Below are 10,171 nucleotides of genomic sequence, written 5' to 3' on the forward strand. Positions count from 1 at the left end.
TTAAAGTAGCTTCAGGTTGAGCATTTTCAGGTTGCGTTCCACGGCGACTCAGAAGTAATGGAACGGGTTACTTCTGGGTCTCGCCACTCGCACATGCGCAGATGCTCAAAAATGACATCATGTGCATGCGCAGAAGCAGCAAATCGCGACCCGCACACGTGCAGACACTGGTTGCGTTCTGCTCAGGATACGAATGGGACTCCGGAACAGATCCCGTTCGCATCCAGAGGTACCACTGTATAAGCTAAACAAGCTATAGCTTAGGGCCCCCACTTTCTTGGGGCCCCCCCAGAAAACAAATTAAAAAAACTGGATGTACATTTACGAAATATAAGATAAAAAAACAAATAAAACAAAACCTACATCCAGCAACCGTGTTTTGTGTTGTGTTGGCTCCTATGATGTAAGTCATGGGCCCCGCCTGCTCCCTCAAATATCCCTGGTTTGCTCCTTTCTATATGTAGGGTGCCTACATTCTGCATGGACTGCTTGCAGGGCAACAGGTAGCATGCAGCTGCAGACTGCAGTGAAGCACAGTTGAATGTAGGTTGAACAGTTGAACAGTGACAATTTGTTGTTGACAAAGAAGCTTAGAAGCTTAGAGTTGGAAGGAACCCAAGGGTCATCTAGTTCAACCCCTTGCAATGCAGGAATCAATCAGGGGTCAGTCACTGAATTATAGAGTTGGAAGGGTGTGATGGCCTGGGACTCTTGGCTCAGACTCGGAACCAGAGGAGTCTCAGTCTACACCGGATCCTCTGCCTCAGGCGGCATCTGAACCAAGTCTGAGGCCTGATCCTGAAGAGTCCCAGTCTGCACAGGTTCCCCTGCAGCAAACACCATCTGGGCCGAGTCAGGGGCCTGATCCTGCCCTGGCTCCAGATGCGGGGATGACCTCGTTGCCTCCAGCTGGGCCATCACTTACAGCTGCTCCACTACCGGTTGGGTCAGGGGAGGCTGAGGTGGCCCCTGGGTCTAGTAACCCCCCTGACGTCTCCCGAGCTGCAGAGACTGAGGTCTGAGAGAAGGAGAGACCTGAGGACTCGCAGGAGGAGTGCTCGCCTTCGGGAGAGACAGGGAGGTGAGTCGCCAGGGGATCAGGACCGGCCGTTACCCCGTCAGAGATAAAAGGCTGTTGGACCCTGACCCAGGTTGCAGGAGCAACATTGCTGTATGCCAGAACCTGCCTGAGATCCTGTACCTGACCTTGTCTGGTTTCCTGCCTTGACCCTGTCAGACTGACTCCTCGCAGAACCCTTGGATTCGGGACCGGACTTGAACTGCATTGCTTGGGTTAACCCCTGGGCCCAGCACAAAGGGATCACCAAGGGCCATCTAGTCCAACCCCCTGCAATGCAGGAATCCTGCCCACCACTGCCCCTGGGTGAGCTTGAACCACCAACCTTCTGGTGAACAGCCACACACACTGACCCATTGAGCCACTAATGGGCATGTTAAGCTTGAACCTCCCAACAATTAAAACAGGATTTTATTTTAGGTGGCACATCCTGTATTGCTCTCAGTTTTGTTCAACACATAGAGACACAGAGGCCCTTAAGTGGCTTTTTTTCTGACTTCACTCACCTCTGCAAAAAGGGAATGAGATTTCCTCTCTCTCTCTCTCTCCACCAGAGAGAGAGTGGTGCATGCTCTAGTTATTTCCCACTTGGACTACTGCCATGCGCTCTACGTGGGGCTACCTTTGAAGGTGACCCAGAAACTGCAACTAATCCAGAATGCAGCAGCCAGACTGGTGACTGGGAGAGGCCGCTGAGACCACATAACACCGGTCCTGAGAGATCTGCATTGGCTCCCAGTACGTTTCCGAGCACAATTCAAAGTCTTGGTGCTGACCTTGAAAGCCCTAAACGGCCTCGGTCCTATATACCTGAAGGAACATCTCCACCCCCATCGTTCAGCTGAGATCCAGCTCCGAGGGCCTTCTGGTGGTTCCCTCATTGCGAGAAGTGAGGTTACAGGCAGAGGGCCTTCTTGGTAGTGGCGCCCACCCTGTGGAACACCCTCCCTTCAGATGTGAAGGAAATAAGCAGCTATCCTATCTTTAAAAGACACCTGAAGGCAACCCTGTTTAGGGAAGTTTTTAATATGTAATGCTGTACTGTTTTTAACACTTGATTGGGAGCCGCCCAGAGTGGCTGGGGAAACTCAGCCAGATGGGCGGGGTATAAATAATAAATTATTATTATTATTATTATTATTATTATTATTATTACTCTCAGTTTTGTTCAATACATAGACACAGAGGCCCTTGGGTGGCTTTTTCCCTGCCTTCACTCTCCTCTCCAAAAAGGGAATGTGATTCTCTCTCTCTCTCTCTCTTGCCCATCTCACCAGACCACAAATGCCTATGAGTCAACAGCCACAAATAATCTCACCTGGAGACCCTCCAAAAACATTGATCTCATGCTGGCAAAGCGTGTTTGGGTGTCTGCAGAGACACGTTGTGGGTCTGCCCCAACCTGCAGCCTTCAAAGCCACGGGGCTGTTTATCCCAAACAACAAAGTCTGGGGAGAAGTAAACAGAAAAGCAGAGTTAAGCTCATTGCAGCGGGTGGCCCCCACCCAGCGAAGGGAGGGGGAAAGGGGAAAGAGAGTGTGATCCGTGGGGGTCCAGCTAAAAATAGGGGTGTCTGTGAGCTCTGCCACCCCATTCGTTTCTCCACGGAATTCCCTACTTTTCTGACCCAGAGGAAAGACTTTGGAGAGCCTCTTGGATAGCTTTGCTTTTAGGAACTGGGGGAGAAAATCTTCCCCTGTGTGAAGACTGGGAGGCAGAACTCACCCCACTGGCTTGGATATAACCAGGCCAGCCCCACCTGGCCTCTTCTCCCATCACCTGTCACCTGGGGGCAGCCATCCCATCATCCAGAATGCGGCAGCTAGACTGGTGACTGGGGGCGGCCGCCGAGACCACATAACACCGGTTTTGAAAGACCTACATTGGCTTGCAGTACGTTTCCAAGCACAATTCAAAGTGTTGGTGCTGATCTTGAAAGCCCTAAACGGCCTCAGCCCAGTATACCTGAAGAAGCGTCTCCACCCCCATCGTTCTGCCCGGACACTGAGATCCAGCTCCGAGGGCCTTCTGGTGGTTCCCTCATTGCGAGAAGCAAAGCTACAGGGAACCAGGCAGAGGGCCTTCTCGGTAGTGGCGCCCGCCCTGTGGAACGCTCTCCCATCAGATGTCAAAGCGATAAACAACTACCCGACATTCAGAAGACATCTTAAGGCAGCCCTGTTCAGGGAACTTTTTAATGTGTGACATCTTAGTGTATTTTTGGTCTTTGTGGAAGCCGCCCAGAGTGGCTGGGGAAACCCAGCCAGATGGGCGGGGTACAAATAATAATTTATTATTATTATTATTATTATTATTATTATTATTATTATTATTATTATTATTATTATTATTATTATACTGCCTCAGTGGGAGAGATGCGAAGTGGGGCTTGTTTCATCACTGCCTCTGAAAATGGTGGACTCTTCTTCACTGGAATTGGTTTTTCTTAGCCGAGGTTGTTGTTGATATTTATCTTCCAAAGATCTCAAGATCTCAAGATCTCCTCCTCCCCATTTCATCCTCACAACAACCCTGTGTGGTAGGTTAAGCTAAGAGATTCCTGCTAGGAATTACGGGTAAAGGATTCCAAAAAGTTTACGAGAAACTTTATGTATGCTGCAATTGCCGCCAGAAATTTAACTGCAAAAGGTGGGAAGGGAGAAACTATCCCATCCAAATCAGACTGGCAGAACAAATTAAGAGAGTATGAGGATTGGAGAGATCATCAGCAAGGCTACGAGATGTTACAGATGAAAAAATTATTAGAGAGTGGGATATATAGAGAGAGTCTATTTAAAAGAACATTGTCAAAATATCAATCTGTTGGCAGGTGTTGATTGAGTTTCTATGTGTGAATAGGACAATTTTGGAAAAATAAAAAACAAGTTAAATACTGCAATAGGGAGAAAATAAAGTCAAGTGTGTATTCGAGGAATCTAACTCTGGAACATAATGGGAAGATGGGAGGTCATGTTAAATTGAAGTATAGAGTGAGGTACAAAACAAGCAGCAATCAAGGAATGAATGAATGCTTATCTTTATTTTGTTGTTAACATCTATTGTTTATTTCTGTTATGCAGTTTTGAAACCAATAAAGCATTAAAAAAAAGAGAAAAGCTAAGAGATGTTGCCTGGCCCAAGGTCACCCAGTAAGCTTCAAAGCTCAGCTGGGATTCGAACCCTGCTCTCCCAGATCCTAGTCCAACTCTCTAACTGGATAACCATATGTCTGGGATTCCTGCATTTGCAGGGGGCTGATGGCGCTTCCAAGTCTACGATTCTATGATTATTATTCTGTGGAGCATGTGCAGAAGAAGGAGATCAAGGGTCTGGAAACCAGGCCTCATGAGGAAGCTGGTCTGGAAGAGACGAGACTGGATCTTCAGATATCTGAAGGGCTGTCTCAGGGAAGAGGGAGCAAGATTTTTTTCTGCTGCACCAGAAGGGAGGGCCAGAACCGATCGATTTAAATTGCAAGAAAGGAAATTCTGACTAAACATTCGGAAGAACTTTGTGACAGTAAGGGCTGTTTGATGGTGGAACGGAATTTTTTAATGTGTGACATCTTAATGTAGTTTCAATCTTTGTTGGAAGCCACACAGAGTGGCTGGGGAAACCCAGCAGATGGGCAGGGTACAAATAATACTACATTATTATTATTATTATTATTATTATTAACTTTAGCCACCCACTAAACTGCACCGTCTTCCCATCTTCTGACTTTTTTGTATTTTTATCCAGGGAATTCAGGTGTGTATAAGCCTAAGAATATGCACTGCTTGAAAATAGCCATGTAGTTTATTTATTTTGTTCCGCTGTATGGTAAATATATACCACAGCGGTTTGCAAAAACAAGTTAGAAGGAATTTGAAATGGGGAAGGTGCGGAGAATAGCAGCGGGAGCTACTCCCATTTCTGAATCAGCAGGTTAGACAAACGTTGCCTGCGAAGCAGGTTCCGTTTCAGCGCTGTGCCAGAAATGAACAGGAAGAAAGCTTCTCGGTGCCTCATTTAAACTTGGAGCTTGGCTGGTTCCTGGGTGACAGATCCTCTCATTTCACCTACAGGAAGGGTGGCTTGATGTAAATGAGCCAGTGGAAGAGGATGTGTGAATTTCTCAGGTAAGCACTTGCTCACCTGCTGACACATTTCAGCCAGGCCTTAGAAACTGTGAAGATGTAATTGAAACCAAGAGGACCTCACAATCCTCACTCACGCTTACTCTTCCACGCCCCTGTTGCAATTCATACTGCAGGCTCCCAGGGTAGAAGCTTTTGTTATGGAATCATAGAAATGTAACTTTGGAAGGGAACTGTAATGGCTATGAGTTACTCGTGCGTAAACTGGTGCCTCTCTAGGCTAATTTGCCTTGTTAAACCTTTCTGACTGCACAGCCCCTTCTCATGGTGGCTGCCTCAGTCACTGGCAGAATCCGTCAGTGGGCGTTTCTTGAACCTCTTCCAACATAAAAGTTGTTTGACACCCAGTCTCCTCCTCCTCTCACTGCGCGGGAGTCTTCTGCGCAGGGAGGGCGTGGGCAGTGGAGGACCTGGGCTCTCCTCACTGATGTCCAGTGAAGAGTCCTGGAGCCCTCTCTCCACTTCCCCCGTTTGCCTCCCTTTATCCCCGGTGTTGCGCTGATTGGCTTCCCCCTCTACTGAGCTGTTTCTCCCCCTGGTGCTGGGTCCTTCGTCAGCATAATCTGGGAGCCTCCCCTTCGCCTCTCGCTCTGATGTCAGTTCCCTAACAGGAACCCCAACGGTCATCTAGCCCAACCCCCTCCAATGCACATGCCCTCTTGATTTCAATTGCATTTTCCCAGTTACTAAGGCCTGATTAAAATGTGTCAACAGGTGGCTTTCATGGTTTTCTCCCCCCATCCTCATTTAATCCGTACAACAACTCCATGAAGTAGATTAGGCTGAGAGTGAGTGACTGGCCCAACATCACCCAGTGAGCAGCATAGTCAAGCGGGGAATTCAAACCCTGGTTCCCAGGATCCTAGTGTGACATTCAAACCACTTCTTCTTCTTCTGCAATCCCTCATAGTTGAGCAAGATTGTCTTCCATAAACACAGTTTTAACAATGAGTCTGTAAGTGACTGTGGAGGCCAATTCTGGATCCACACGTCCTTCCACAGTGGGGACATAGGTTTCCGGGTGGGAGTTGATCACGGTGTGGATTTGCCAAGCGTGCCTTCCTCTTAGCACGTTTCTCCCTTGCGTCCTGAGTTCGAGTGTCTTCAAAGCCCAGGACACCTTTGGTCAAGGCTGTTCTCCAACTGGAGCACTCGCAGACCAATGTTTCCCAGTGTTGTTGGTGTTTATACTACTTTTTTAAAGATTTGCCTTGGGAGAGTCTTTAAACCTCTTTTGTTGACCACCAGCATTACGCTTTCGATTTTTAAGTTCGGAATAGAGTAGTTGCTTTGGAAGACAATCATCAGGCATCCGCACAACATGACCAGTCCAATGAAGTTGATGTTGAAGAATCATTGCTTTGACACGGATGATCTTCGCTTCTTCCAGTACACTGATATTAGTTCGCCTGTCTTCCCAAGTGATGCGTAAAATTTTCTGAGACACCGTTGGTGGAATCTTTCAAGGAGTTGGAGATGGCATTTATAAGTGGTCCATGTTTCACAAGCATATTGCACTCTAACCACTACCCCACCACTGGCTTCTCTTCTCTTCTCTTCTCTTCTCTTCTCTTCTCTTCTCTTCTCTTCTCTTCTCCTCTCCTCTCCTCTCCTCTCCTCTCCTCTCCTCTCCTCTCCTCTCCTCTCCTCTCTTCTCTTCTCTTCTCTTCTCTTCTGAAACCATGGGGAGCAGTCATCCAGAGATTTGGAGCATGATGTCACCAAGATGTCAATGCCACCCAGCTCTCACTGCATTCCATCAGGAAAGGGTGTGAAGGTCTTGCAGCAGTGCCTGGAAGCAGTGATGGGCTGGATGGCAGCCAGTGAACTGAGGCTGGATCCTGATAAGACAGAGGTACTCTGAGGGGGGGTGGTTCCCATGTTCTGGGAAGGGTTGTGGTCCCTCTGAAGGAACAGCTTTGAACCCTGGGAGTACTCCTGGATTCCACCTTGTCCCTAGAGTCTCAGGAGGCACCTGTGGTTAGGAGCACACACGCCAACTTAGTCTAGTTTGCAAGCTGCAGCCACTCCTCGATTGGCATAGCCTGGCATCAGCTAGCCAGGCTCTGGATTAGTTGTAGTTTCCAAGTCACCTTCAAAAGTAGCCCTACATAGAGCGCATTGCAGTAGTCCAAGCGGGAGATAACCAGAGCATGCACCACTCTGGCGAGACAGTCCATGAGCAGGTAGGGTCTCATCCTGCATACCAGATGGAGCTGGTAAGCAGCTGCCCTGGACACAGAATTGACCTGCACCTCCATGGACAGCTGTAAGTCCAAGATGACTCCTAGGCTGCACACTCCTAGGTTGATCCTTCAAGGGCACATATTGGAAGCATCCCAGCCGATCCCAGGGATCATAAAAACCAATAGGTGTGGTGGAAGCCAAGAGATCTTGACCGTTCTCCTGTTTATGGAGCCTGTCTTGTTTGCTTCTTCTGCTGTTGTTTTCTCCACGATTGGATCCCCTCTGTGGTTAAGCCAGCCTTGACAGGTAAATCACCACTTTAGCAGCCCTGTTTTGTCAAGGGCTCAGCGAAGCCCAGGTGAAATCCACCGAGTCATCAGGATGAAGCAACCTCAGGATGAAAACAATGAGCTGAACTCCCGTATCGGAGGAGTCCTTGTTTTGCAAAAGTTGTGGTTTCGCTTGATTGGAACAGCAGAACAATTAGGGTGGACACTGTCTGAGAATTACCTGGTGGAGGATTGAGGAGCAGTGCAAACACAACAGAGGGACTTGGCAGCTGCAGAAGAACAAGAAAACAGTTATTTTCCAATGCACAAACTATTTATGGGGTTTTGGAAATATGGTACTGAGATTAGAACCCCACATTTGGCACTAACAGCCCCCTTAAGCCTCTCACTCACTCCTTGAGCAAACATGTAATTAAAGGGAGATATAGACGGCAGGATAGGGCTGGATTTTAGCCCAATATACACTTGAGCCAACCTAGGTATTGCACCTGGATTTCAGATGCAGGAAATTTAAAACTTGGAGACGGTCCTTGATCTGAATCAAAGTCTGTAGGGACCAAGGAAAACAATAGGGCCCCAACTTTCCCACCTAAAAATGGCAAACTGGATCTCAGCATTCATTTCATTCCACAAATATTCCAGTTCTGCCTGTTTGACTGTATTGGCATAGAGTTTGGCCCCTCTGTTATTTATTTATTTGTTTGTTTGTTTGCATTTATATCCCAGTTTTCTCTCTCTCCAAGAAGTTCAAGGCGGCATGGATAGTTTTTCCCTTCCTTCCTCATTTCATCTCCACAACAACTCCGTGGGCTGAGAGGTAGCGAGTGGCTCAAGTTCACTCCGAGCTGCGATTTGAACCCTGGTCTCCCTTGTCTTAGCCCACACTGGCTCAGAAAAGAAAAGAAAGGTTGCATTTGAATGGATAGAAAACAATTGGCTCATTGTCATGATGACTAATCTACTACATGCAAATCAACCCAACTTACATATTTATTTGAGAGTTTGGGCCTAAAAAAGGGGTGCTGCCCTTATATCAATTGATTTCAGGGTCATTTGCAAAAATGTAAACAATAAAAATATAATTTCTATCAAATCATAATAAAATTGAACTCAAAAGTGGAATAGTAGGACACAGGCTGAGAAAAACCCTACCTGGTATTTCACATATTCTCCCGATGCTAAAAATGTTTAAAATGCATTAGATATAGTTCCCAGCACCTTTTACCTATCAAAAACTTCTTCCTGATTGTAATAGGTATGAGTTACTCGTGCGAAAACTGGTGCCTTTCTCGGTTAATTTGCCTTGTTAAACCTTTCTGACTGCACAGCCCCTTCTCATGGCGGCTGCCTCAGTCACTGGCAGAATCCGTCAGTGGGCGTTTCTTGAACCTCTTCCAGCATAAAAGTTGTTTAACACCCAGTCTCCTCCTCCTCTCACTGCGCGGGAGTCTTCTGCGCAGGGAAGGCGTGGGTAGCGGAGGACCTGGGCTCTCCTCACTGATGTCCAGTGAAGAGTCCTGGAGCCCTCTCTCCACTTCCCCCGTTTGCCTCCCTTTATCCCCGGTGTTGCGCTGATTGGCTTCCCCCTCTACTGAGCTGTTTCTCCCCCTGGTGCTGGGTCCTTCGCCAGCATCATCTGGGAGCCTCCCCTTCGCCTCTTGCTCCGATGTCAGTTCCCTGACACTGATGTTTAGTCGCAATCTCCTTTCTTGTCACTTGAAGCCATTGGTTCGAGTCCTGCACTCCAGAGCAGGAGAAAACAAACTTGCTCCATCTTCTACATGACGGCCCTTCAGATATTTGAAGGTGGCTATCGTATATCCCCTTCCAGTCTCCTCTTCTGCAGGCTAAACATCCCCAACTCCTTCCAGTGGCAGAAGAAGGGGGTGCAGTGGGGGTGGTCCATCCCAGATGTCATCCATGAGGGGGGTGACAAAATCCCCCCTGGGCAGATCGCTGCACTGCCCCCCTAGGTGCCGATCGCCGCACCAATCGCCCCCCTGAATGCCAATCACCACCAATGGGCGCCAATTGCCGTGCCAATCGCCTTCCTGGGCAGCTCCCCCTGCCCCCTGGGATGCTTGCCCCACCCCCTGGGTGCACGGCATGTGTGCTGCTCTGGGGCAGCACCCCCTGGGACGCTTGTCCTGCCCCCGCGGGTGGCTAGCTCTGCCCCCACGGACAGCTAGCTCCACCCCTGGGTGCACAGCATGTGCGCCGCTCTGGGGGCTGGAGCAGCTAGCTCCACCTCTGACTCATTCAACCGTTCCTCATAAGGCTTGGTTTCCAGATCCTAGACCACCTTAGCTGTCCTCCTTGGCACGTGTTCCAACTAGTCAATGTCCTTCTCAAAACTTGGTGCCAAGAACTTCACCCAGGGCTCCAGGTGGGTTCATCCCAAAGCAGGATAGAGAGGTAGTGATACTTCCCTTGATTCCCCTTACAGAAGTATTGGTACCTCTGAAGAATGATGAGTC

Source organism: Podarcis vaucheri, assembly GCF_965113315.1.
Source record: "Podarcis vaucheri genome assembly, chromosome: 5".
NCBI classification, from domain to species: Eukaryota; Metazoa; Chordata; class Lepidosauria; order Squamata; family Lacertidae; genus Podarcis; species Podarcis vaucheri.